Source organism: Phoca vitulina, unplaced genomic scaffold (assembly GCF_004348235.1).
Source record: "Phoca vitulina isolate PV1807 unplaced genomic scaffold, GSC_HSeal_1.0 scaffold66, whole genome shotgun sequence".
NCBI lineage: Eukaryota > Metazoa > Chordata > Mammalia > Carnivora > Phocidae > Phoca > Phoca vitulina.
The window spans coordinates 2,203,908-2,216,133 of NW_022589769.1; the positions used below are offsets into that span (position 1 = coordinate 2,203,908).

The 12,226-nt window shown below is 46.6% G+C and overlaps 1 protein-coding gene across 1 annotated transcript in view; it reads right to left on the reverse strand.

The window, feature by feature from the left end:
• USP7 (ubiquitin specific peptidase 7) overlaps window positions 1-12,226 on the reverse strand; it is a 112,876-nt gene that overhangs the window by 66,316 nt on the left and 34,334 nt on the right. The gene's annotated exons all lie outside the window — the stretch shown is intronic.

The window sequence follows — 12,226 nt, forward strand, 5'->3', positions numbered from 1 at the left end:
GGCGACGGGCCGGCCGCGCTCGGGGCGCTGCGGCCTCCGCCTCCTCGGCGTCGTCGTCGGGGCTCCGGCAGCGGACGCGGCGCCCGGCGGCTCGGCTCGGCTCGCTCTCAAAATGGCGGCGGCGTGAAATGTCACATCCGCATGGGGGGCCCGAGAGCGAGCGAGCAAGCGAGCGGAGAGCGGGCGGGCGGGCGCCGAGCCGGAGGGCGGAGCGGGAGCGGAGGGCGGAGCAGGGGAGGCGGAGCAGGGAGCGGCCCGCCCGTTCGCCGCCCGCTCGCCGCCCGCCGCCCCGCCGCCCGCAGCCGCCCCCGCCGCCTCGGCCCGCCCGCTCGCTCCGGCTCCCGCTCCCGTGGCGCCGCGCCCCCCGCGCCCCCCGCGCTCCCCGCGCCCCTCGCGCCTCCCGGCCCCCGAGCCCCGGGGCGCGCAGGTGCGGCTCTCCAGGCCTTGGGGGGAGAGCGCCGGGTGCCCTGCCCAGCGCGGGGGCCCGGGTCCGCCCCGACAGCCCCGGGGGCCCTCGGAGCGGCGGGCGTGTGACCTTGGGCGTGTAGCTGACCAGGCTGCTTAGAACAGGGCCCGGGACAGAGGTGGGACGACGCGTACCACCCGCGACTGTCGTGGTCATTAGTACTACTAGTAGTATTTAACACCCCCCCTTCACCGAGCTGTCATGTACACACCCAGAACCTAACGTGGGAGAACTTAGGTTCTCGCCATAGTCCAAAGCAGAAAAGTTTAGTCCCTCGGAACCGGCCCAAATAGCTCTTCACGTGGCCTTCATCGGTTCCCCTCACATCAGCCCAGACTAGTGAGTAGCGCGCCTCAGCTTTTCTATGGTAACCGAGGCAGCGTAGGTGAATAAGCAAATGGGCAAAAAGGACATACATCTCCCCACCCCGAAAAGAACGTCTTGGGCGCTGTGGTGTCCCAAATGCCTGGGACATAGTAAGGACCCGATAAATATTTGTTCAATGAATGTATGATTCAAATGTGACTGGGCACCCCCGCCCCCCAAGCATTTCAGTCACGCGAAGGTTTCCCACCAGTGGAATTTCTTCATAGACGAAGGAAGGCAGCAAACAAGAGGGAAGGACTGACTTCACCAGAAATCAATCCCAGTCCCTGGGTCACCCCCAGGTCCCGAAGAGGTGTTGTTATTCACACAAATTCTCACAAATGCTAATGAGACGTTCTCAGATGCAAAGGAATCCTCCCCTCCAGCTCTCTAGAGGCTTGGGGGAGGGCAGAAAGGAACTTTCGGGCGGAGAAAGGGGTGACAGGGAGTGATACACAATGCCTACCCGGGTTCCACACCGCCCAACCTTATCTTCATGGCTGGGTTCAAAACCAACCAGGGAAATAGATGAGTAAAAAGGATGCCCTGCAAGGTGGGTAAATTAAATGGGGTATACCCATCCCATGAAATACTATTTGGCAATTCAAAAGAATGAAGCACTGAGACGTGCTACCACGTGGATGAGCCTTGAAAACATGGGGCCCAATGAAAGACACAAAAGACACGTAGTGAACGATTCCCAGTACGTGAAACATCCAGAGCAGGCAAAGCAATCCATGGAGACAGTAACTAGATTGAGGACTGAGGGGTGGAGGGTTTGAGCAGGGCCGGCTCCTAGGCACAGGGCTTCTTTTGGGGAGTTCTGAAAATATCCTAAAATTTGATTCTGCTAATGGTTGCACCACTCTGCGAATATGCTAAAAACTGCTGAATTATACGCTTCAAGTGGGTGAATTGTATGATACATGAATCATATCGCAGTAAAACTGATTTTTTAAAAAGGGTATCTTGCGAAGGACAAAAATGAGTGAGGAAGGCCAGGATGGGGGCTGGTCCCAGTCTAGGGGAGAGACGGAGATGAACTGGACAGGTGTGGTGGACATGGAGAAAAGAGTTCAGGTGTAGGTGTGCTGACAGGTCGAACTGGCTGGACTTGCTGATAGGCTGGAGTTGGGTGGGCGGGGGGGGGGGGGGAGAGGTTGTTTTAAGCCTCTGAGTTTGTGGTAATTTATTACACAATAATAAAACATGAAAACAAATATCTGTCTCCCGTCCTAGAAGCATCTCAAGGAGAGAAATGTCCCAGCTGTATCCTCAGCACCTAGCAGAGTGCCTGGTACATAGTAGATGCTCAATAAAGAAGGAGTGAATGGTTTCACCTCAGCTAATGTTTACTAACTGCCAGGAGCTAGGGGTTTGCTTGGGAGACAAAAGACTGCCTGCTCGCTTTAAAGGCCTTTCATAAGGATTCAATGACATTACTGCTTTGCTCTTTCCTGCCTTGCTCTAGGAATAGCTGGTAGGTGGGGAGTTCAATTCTAGGCCACGTCAGCTACCAGGAAAAAGCAGTACCAGTGCCCTTTGAGGCCTATGAAGAAGTCCCAGACTCAGTTACTCCAGAGGCTCCGGCTAGCCTGTCTGCATCTTCCCCTGGTAGAATCTTGTCTGCATTAGCTGTAAAGCCCATTTGCTCACAGAAGGGGTGTGTAGGGAAGAACGCTACAGAAGACGCAAATCAGCTGAGTAATGCTGGCTTCCCGGGAGGTTGAATGCCAAGATGTCTCCAAAGGGCCTGGAGCTGCGAAGGGCAAGGCAAATCGGGGCACCATTTCTAATCATTGCCAATTTTTTGTTTAAATTTCACAACCCTCACCGTGATTCAGAAACTGGGGACCTAAGAAAGGGACAGGAAAACCGGGGTGACAGGAACCGCTGGAGCAGCTGACTTGTCATTAGGTAGAGTCAGTAGGTGCAGGGAGGGGCCACCCTATCATTACTCCCTGAGCAAAACATATTTTTGCCGCTCTCAGGGCCCGTGCCATGACTTGGCATAAACAGCCGGCTGGTTTTTCTTCTTGAGAACCAAAATATTTATCTACCTGGCAGCGATGTTGGCCAGGGTCTAAAATAATTTAATGGAAGTGTCAGAGGGGAAAATGGAATTAACAGGAGCTTTTTATTTCTCAGGATAACTAAATTCTTAGATAATCCATGCCTGGAAAGATGACCTAACCCCACAACCACTGGGTTAGTTAGGAGGATATGAGCTTAAAGGAGATAAGGCATCTGGCCAAGGTCAAGGTCATGAAGCTAGAAGCGGTGTGGGAGGGTAAGGGGTTTTAGGATTCAGAACCCAAAGACGTAGGTTTTCACAGGAGGTTCTGCAAAGTTGAACTTGGGAAGCTTACAACCTCTCTGAACTCAAGGTTCTTACCAGGGAAATGAGGAAGACAGTTCCTATCTAAAGGGGCCACTGGAAGTCAAATGAAATGATAAACTTTAAACAATTCAAGATCCAGAGATTGTGAGATAGTTATTGGAAGAGCAAGGGCAGAATGACCCGAGACCCCAGCCCCCAGTTCCTGACCCACCATCCTTTCACAGGTTGAGTACCTACTGTGCGCCAGGGACTGGGCTACTTTCAGGGAAAATGAGGAGCAGAAATGAGCACAGGGTGTCTCATTAAAACAAAGTCCCATGACTAACATTTTCCTGGGCTGTATTTTGGGAAAGGAGAGGCAAGACGTTAACTCGAGCTCTTTGCTACAATGACTGCCCATGGTTGGTCACGTGTGCGTGCGGACGGTAGCGTCTTGTTTTTATTTTTTGAAAAACAGCTCACAAAGATGCTTTGGTAGTGTGACCTGGCACTCAAAACAAAGATCCACTGATAAGAGGCCGTGAAAACATGGGCAGACATCAGTGTTTTCTTTTCCTTTTTTTTTCTCTCATTTTGTTGGTTTGTCTGTTTTTAGGAAAATTAGTCAAACCATTATCCATCCCTCTTGGTCAGACCCTCTTAAAAGGATCAGAATAGGGAGGGGCGCCTGGGTGGCTCAGTCGTTAAGCGTCTGCCTTCAGCTCAGGTCATGATCCCGGGGTCCTGGGATCGAGCCCCGCATCGGGCTCCCTGCTTGGCCGGGAGCCTGCTTCTCCCTCTCCCACTCTCCCTGCTTGTGTTCCCTCTCTGGCTGTCTCTCTCTCTCTCTCTGTCAAATAAATAAAATAAAATAAAATAAAATCTTTAAGGATAAGAACAGGGAACAATGGGATATTTTCAATTATGTGATTTGGGGGGAAAAGACAAGAGAAACACTCGGCTAAAGAGCACTTTCTGGGGCACCTGGGTGGCTCACTCATTAGGCGTCAGCGTTCGGCTCAGGTCATGGTCCCAGGGTCCTGGGATCGAGCCCCACATCGGGCTCCCTGCTCGGCGGGGAAGCCTGCTTCACTCTCTCCCACTCCCCCTGTTTGTGTTCCCTCTCTCGCTGGGTCTCTGTCAAATAAATAAATAAAATCTTTAAAAAAAAAATAAAAATAAAAAAATAAAGAGCACTCTCTGTGAGCCCAGGACTGTTTAGAGCATTCCGTATAATAATTATTTTATTCTCACGTCTATCCTACAAGGCAGGTGCTATTTTACAGTTGAGGTCCCTGAGGTACAGTCTCCAGATTAAGTAACTAGTTCAAGGTCACACAGCTAGCCAAAGACAAGCCCACATCTGAACCCAGGCAATCTGGCTCCATAGAACCCAATAGAAAAATATTAATAAGAGATTTACTTTATACCCCAAATGTGATCAGGAGTCCCATCACTTCCCAACCGCATTTACACCATTTTCTCGTCCAAGTTAGCTGGAAAACAGACAGAGGCCACCTTTCCACAGAACTGTTCTTGAATCGTGCAAAATCTTCAGTAAGCACCCTTTGCTTCAAAGGCAACTGCTCTGTGTTTTTATTTGGCCAATATTCACCTAGAAGTTTGTCACCTTAGGTACATTCTTCACACAACTGTTTCAGCTCCAACTGTAAACCAAGTAAGTCACTGGTCGCTTCACCAGGTAACACGTGTTAAGTGGCTATCCTGCTTAATCCTCACAACCAGGTAAGCATGATAATCATCACTAATATTTATTGAGTGCTTTCGTCCTGCCAGGCACTGTTCCAAGGACTTTACATTAACTCCTTCATTTAATTTGTCAACAACCGGGCGCCTGGGTGGCTCAGTTGGTTAAGCGACTGCCTTCGGCTCAGGTCATGATCCTGGAGTCCCGGGATCGAGTCCCGCATCGGGCTCCCTGCTCGGCAGGGGGTCTGCTTCTCCCTCTGACCCTAACCCCTCTCATGCTCTCTGTCTCTCATTCTCTCTCTCTCAAATAAATAAATAAAATCTTTTAAAAAATAAATAAATAAATAATTTGTCAACAACCCTGAGAAATAAAACTGTCATGCACCCCTCTAAAAGAAATGACAAAACCAAGACAGAAGAGAAGGAAGGCGATTGGTGTCTCAGAGGTGACAAAGAGCAGTAGAAGGGTTACTTCATAGAAGTCGAACACAGAACTAGCAAGGGAGTGACCCAGGTATTCTACTCTTGGGTCTCTACCCAACAGAACCAGAAACAGGGTCCCCAACAAAACCTTGCACACTAAATGTTCATAGCAGCCCTATTCACAACAGCTAAAATGGTGGAAATAGCCCAAATGTCCATGGATAGATGAATGGATACCAAAATGGGGTCTATCCACACATCATTCAGCGGCTAGAAGAAATGAAGTACCAGTCCACACTACAAGACAGATTAACCTTAAAAACAATCTAGGAAGTGAGGGGGCGCCTGGCTGGCTCTGTCTGTGGAGCGTGCGACTCTTCATCTCACTGTTGTAACTTCGAGCCCCACGTTGAGTGCAGAGATTACTTAAAAATATAATCTTAAAAAAAAAAAATGCTAGTAAATGAAAGAAGCCGGATGCATGGGGCACCTGGGTGGCTCAGTCGTTAAGCGTCTGCCTTCGGCTCAGGTCATGATCTCAGGGTCCTGGGATCGAGCCCCACATCGGGCTCCCTGCTCCGCGGGAAGCCTGCTTCTCCCTCTCCCACTCCCCCTGCTTGTGTTCCCTCTCTCACTATGTCTCTCTCTGTCAAATAAATAAATAAAATCTTTAAAAAAAAAAAGAAGCCGGATGCAAAAGGCCACATATTCTATGATTCCATTTATATGAAATATCTGGAGTGGACAAATCCATAGAGACAGAAAACAAGTTAGTGGGTGCCAGGGGCTGAGTATGGGGTTGGGGGGGTGGCTGCTTCATGGCTATGGGGGTTTCCTTTTGGGGTCATAAAAATGTTCTGGAAATTGAGCAGTAATAACTACATAACACAAACGTACATAATGTTACTAATGGTAAATTTTGCTATATGTATTTTACTACACTAAGAAAAAAAAATAAGGTAAAGATTTGAAGTAGGGTATTCTCTTATTCCATAGCATATGTTTCTTTTTTTTTTAAAAGATTTTATTTATTCATTTGAGACACAGAGATATATATAGAGAGAGAGCATGAGCAGTGGGAGAAGCAGAGGGAGAGGGAGAAGCAGACTCCCCACTGAGCCAGGAGCTCGATGTGGGGCTCGATCCCGGGACCACAACCCGAGCCGAAGGCAGACACCCAACCATCTGAGCCACCCAGGCGCCCCCCATAGCATGTTTCTAATCACTATGTCATATCTTTGCATTCTGGTAGAAAGCATTATTTTTATCATACAGAAGAGGAAACTGAGGCATAGGTAGGCAGTGGTGGAAATGGGTTTCAAACAACTCTGCGGGCTGCAAAGGTTGAGACACCACGTGCTGCCTACCAATGTCCCAGGCTCCTTGCTTAGGATGGGTTCGGCATGACTGCCACTTGGACCCGCTAATCCTTTGCGGGCGGGGAGGGGGGGGTTATTCTGTGTACTGTAGGATGTTAAGCAGCGTCCCCGGTCCACCCACTGGATGCCAGGAGCACCCCAACCCCAGCTGTGGCAACCAAAAATGCCTCTAGAATTGCCGCTGGGTTATTCAATGACTCAATTTACTTTCCTATTTATAACTCCAAAAATAAAACTGCTGACCTGGACAATTACATTATTTTCAAAGACATTTGGCAAGGAGGGTGGAGAATATGTGTTAAAAGTAAAATTAATTCAACACTTCTGAACCTCACACGCATTCATTCATTCAACAAACATGGGCAGAGCGCCTCTCCTGGCCCGGGTGTTCAAGGTCTAGATTGGAGGCTGCTCCACCAGGAGCAGAAAAAAAGAAATACTGCTGCAAGAGAGCAAGGTGGGTCCCCTGTCGCGTAAGACGGTGGCTCATCCTCTAGCTGGAAACACCCGTTCTTGGAACCACTCGTCCCACGTTTCTGGGCACTTAACACACAGGACACAAGGCGGCTGGGCTCTTGTTGCCAATCAAGGAGCAGGTCCTCCCTTTCATAGCGCTTGCACAGGAAATACTTTTTATCGAATCAATGAATACACACACTGATACCACTTGCAGGCAGATTTCTTACACTACAGGAAGAGTTCAGTGACTGTTGCAAACAGGAACTGGATTTTATCTGCCAGATGGGAACTCGGGAAATTTAAATTAATTAAAATAATGGCATTTGATATCAGGGTTGATAGGGAAAGAGTTTCAGTCTCAGGTTCTCAGGGCAACAAGCAAGCTTGAGAACATCGAGATCCCTTCTGGATTAAAGAAAATTACACGCAAGCAATGGAGAACATTTATTAAGCACTTACTGTGTGCCAGGCAACCTGGTGAGTGTTTTCCCTGGCTTTTTTAATAACCCAGAACCCCCAAAGACTTAATACAGAAAGATAATGTCCCGTGTTAATAACTGTCACATTTCTTTAGAAAGTAATTTTTGTTCACAAATAATCTCTGCTGCTCCTCACCCATGTCTACCAAAGTAAGGCATAAAGGAGATTCTTGTGTATAATTCAATTATCTACATTTCGTGAGATCCTTTGGAATTTCTTTTAAAAACAGTAACAATATTTTGAAATGGCAAAGAACAATGTGTTTCAAGATTAGGTGTTATTTACTTACATATTTTTAAGGATTTTATTTTATTACCATTATTTTTTAAGTCGGCTCCAGACCCAACATGAGGCTTGAACTCACAACCCTAAGATCAAGAGCCTCACGTTGTACAGACTAAGCCAGCCAGGCACGCCAGGATTGGGTGTTATTTAGGTATTTTTTCTCACAATAAGAAAAACCGAGGTCCTAAAAAGAGTGACCTTTTAGCAGACTCCCAGTGTAACCACTTTGTTTTGTTTACTTATTTATTCAGAGGTGAATTCTGCTATTGGCTTGAAGTAACAAAACAAAAAGGAAGCAATGGTAAAATACAACTAAGAATATGGAATGAAATTCTTAGAGATATCTCAGAGTGGAAATTCAAGAGAAGAGGAAAAAGAATACAAATATGCAATTAATGAATCTACATTGTTGTTATTGCTCTGTTTCAGATTTTGCATTTAATTTACTGAGCCAAATTTATTTTTTTATTTTTTTTTTTTTTTAAGATTTTATTTTTAAGTAATCTCTAAGCCCAACATGGGGCTCAGACTTAAAACCCCTGAAATCAAGAGTCACATGCTCTACGACTGAGCCTGCCAGGCGACCCTAATTTACTGGGCCAAATTTAAATTGAACTGCCCTGATTCCTGCCTGAGGAGAATGATTGTTAATTCTGGAGGGCTTTTGGGGGGGGGCGGGGAGTATTTGAAATCAAATAATGCAACAAACATTTTTGGAACATCTATTGAGTTGGTCATTAACCCAACGATATCAACTATTTATGGTAGAACATCTTCGTTACTTCTCAACTCTTTGATTTGGTTTATCAATTCAACAATACATTCTTGTATGTCTATTATATTCAAGGCAGTGAGGGTGGGAAGTGGATTGGGCTTTTGCTTTTTCTTTTCTTTTTTTTTTTTTTTAACGTAAACTCTACCCCCAACATGGGGCTCAAACTTACAACCCCTGAGATCAAGAGTCGTATGCATGTTCTACCAACTGAGCCAGCCAGACGCCCCTGGGCTTTTTCTGTTTTACCATAAATTATGATGTTACCTGGCTTGTTTTATTTCTCTTTTATACAATAACTCTAATATTAATAGTATTCCCATTTTATATATCCATGGGCACACAGGAGCCCAGATAGGATCTAAGACATCTGACTTCCAAGCCCCACTTTTAGCCTCAATACTATGCACAAGAAACTGTTAACATAGGTTTCTTCTGAGGAATGGCAACAAGAATTGGGGGGGTACCATGTCTATCTTTCACTTTACGCTTTTCTCTTCTATAGGAATCAGCAAACTATGGCCCATGGGACAATTCTGCATGTGCCTGCTTTTTTGAATAAAGTTTCATTGGAAAACTGCATTCATTCATTTACGTATTGTCTGTGGCTGCTTTCACCCTGCAAAGGCTGAGCTGAGCAGCTGAACCAGAGACCATGTGGCCTGCAAAGCCAAAATATTTACTGTCCGGCCCTTTACGGAAAATTTGTTGACCCTTGCTGTACTGTTTGAATTTTTTCTTTTATCATGTGCATATAATACTTTAATAATAACATTTGGAGGAAACATACACCAACATTATCACATTAGAGCAGACCTACAGGGAACCTCCAAGATGGTGAAGGCTGAGAGCCCAGGAAACAGGCATTACCCAGGGCTTCAGAGTGGGTTAGCAGTGGAGAGAATCCAGGTGACTGTCATCTGAGATCTCCACTCCATAACCATTTTTCTTGGTTCACTCTCTGGGTACAGTGGGCTCCCCAGGTTCTGCCGGAGCAGAGAGCAGACACTTCCTTTGTTCCCTTTCACCCTAGAGATACCAGGATTTCTCCAGTGCTTTCTGATCCACATTACACAAGCCAAGCCAAAGCCACTTCTCAGGGTGTGTGTAGTCCCATGATCTTTTGTGCCACCAGCCCAGAAAAGGCTCCATTAAGTATCCCACCCAGGGAGACTCTGTAGGTTGAGGGTACGGCCAGAGAAGGGCATTTTTCAGAAGTGCCCCCAGGTGATGCTGACTCAGTGTCTGCAGTTACTTTGCTGGTCTCTAGCACCCCCACCCCACGGTGGACAGAGCCCACCAGGTGGTGGCCTCTGAGATATCTTGGACAGTTAAAACAGCTCATATGTGATGGGTACTTAATATGTGCCAGGCCCTGTCCTGAGTACTTTCCATAAACTAATTCATTTAAATGTCACAAGAACCTCATGAGCAGAGAGCCATGCTTATAGTCATAAAGTGTGGCTGCAAATCATTGTTTGCCAGGGTTTGGGAAGGAGTTGAACACACAGGGGATTTTTTTTTTTCTTTTTTTCACAGGGGATTTTTTAAGATCTTCGTTTTTATCATGGGGGTGTTACACGGCCCTATGCATTTGCAAAACCCATAGAATCTTACATCAGCAAGAGTGAATTCTAATGTAGACAAATGTTTTAAAAAACTCAAGAGGGGAGGGGCGCCTGGGTGGCTCAGTCGTTAAGCGTCTGCCTTCAGCTCAGGTCATGATCCCAGGGTCCTGGAATCGAGCCCCGCATCGGGCTACCTGCTCAGCAGAGAGTCTGCTTCTCCCTCTCCCACCCCCTCTGCTTGTGTTCCCTCTCTCACTGTGACTCTCTCTGTCAATAAATAAAATCTTTAAAAAAAAAAAAAACCTCAAGAGCGGAAAGATGCCTGGCTGGCTCAGACCATAGAGCATGGAACTCTTGATCTCAGGGTTTTAAGTTCGAGCCCCATGTTGGGTGTAGAGATTACTTAAAAAAATGAAACCTTAAAAAAAAAAAGTTGGGGCGCCTGGGTGGTGCAGTCAGTTGAGCGTCTGACTCAGTTTTGGCTCAGGTCGTGGAATCAGGCTCTGCACCCAGTGCAGAGTCTGCTTGAGACGCTCTCCCCATCTCCCTTTGCCCCTCCCCCCTCAAATAAATCTTTATTTTTATTTTTTTTAAGATTTTATTTATTCATTTGAGACAGAGAGAGCATGAGCAGAGGGGAGAGGGAGAGGGAGAAGCAGACTCCCTGCTGAACTGGGAGCCTGATGTGGGGCTTGATCCCAGGACCCGAAGATCATGACCTGAGCTGAAGGCAGATGCTTAACCATTTGAGCCACCCAGGCGCCCCTAAATAAATCTTAAAAAAAAAAGTCAAGGGAGATATTGGTGGATCCCAAAATGGAATGCAGACAGTGACAAATAAGTGTATGACAAAGAAGCTCTCATCTCTTTAAAGGAGGTAAAGAAAAGAAGGAGCTGACTTAAGTGACTTTGGAAAATGGCATTTTTAATGGAAACTATAAAGCTAAAATCAAAAAACTGTACACTTAAGGGGGAAGGACTGAAATCCAGCCCAGGAAGCCCTAGCTAACCTTGCTTCTGACAACAAAGGCTCAATCTGTTCACCCTCCCATGGGATGAGACAGGTGTCTGCCAAGAGGGGCACCTCTTTTGAATTTGCATGGGGGCATCTATAGAGGGTGGTAGTGGCCCTGCCTATGATCAGGGTGTTTTATTGCCCCCATTTTACAGATGAGGAAGCCAAGGCAGCAGGAGGTTAACTGGCCCAAGAACCGATCCAATAAAGCACCAAGATTTCACGTCTGGAAACAACTCAAAATGTCCACTGACAGATGGATAAATAAAATAGTGGTCTCTCCATACAACAGAATATTATTCAGGCATAAAAAGGAACATCACACTTATACCTGCTACAACATGGGTGAGTCTTGAAATCAATACACTGAAGTGAAAGCAGCTAGACACAAAAGACCATATACTGTATGATTCCATTTATAGGACACGTCCAGAATAGGCAAATCCATAGGGACAGAAAGTAAATTAGAAGTTGCCAGGGGCTGGGGGTGGGGGAGCAGGGAATGGGAGTGACTGCTAGTAGGTCGGGATCAGGGGGAGAAACGAAGATGTTCTAAATTGACTCTCCTGATGGTTGCACGACTCCCTACAAACACTACAAACCACTGAATTAATTATGCACTTAAAATAGGAGAATTATGTAGCATGTAAATTACATCTCAATAAAGCTGTTATTTAAAAAAAAATTTTTTTTTTCAGCTCTGACAGCCTGCACGCCACGCCGTGGGAGCTCTTAACAGACGCGCCGGGTTGCCCTCACCCAGGCAGGCCTGGTAATATTTCCAAACCCACATCCAAGGAATTCCTAAATTAAAACTCTGCCACTGAATGCACACAAGTTGCCATTGTTTTGCCTGGTCCACTCTGTGTCAGCCACTTTTTCTATATTAACTCCACTTTTCACAGCAGCTAGGCAGGTTGGGTTCCAGGCTCCCATATTTTCTGGGAGGGTGGTGTTCCTGAAGACTTGGCAACATTTAAAGC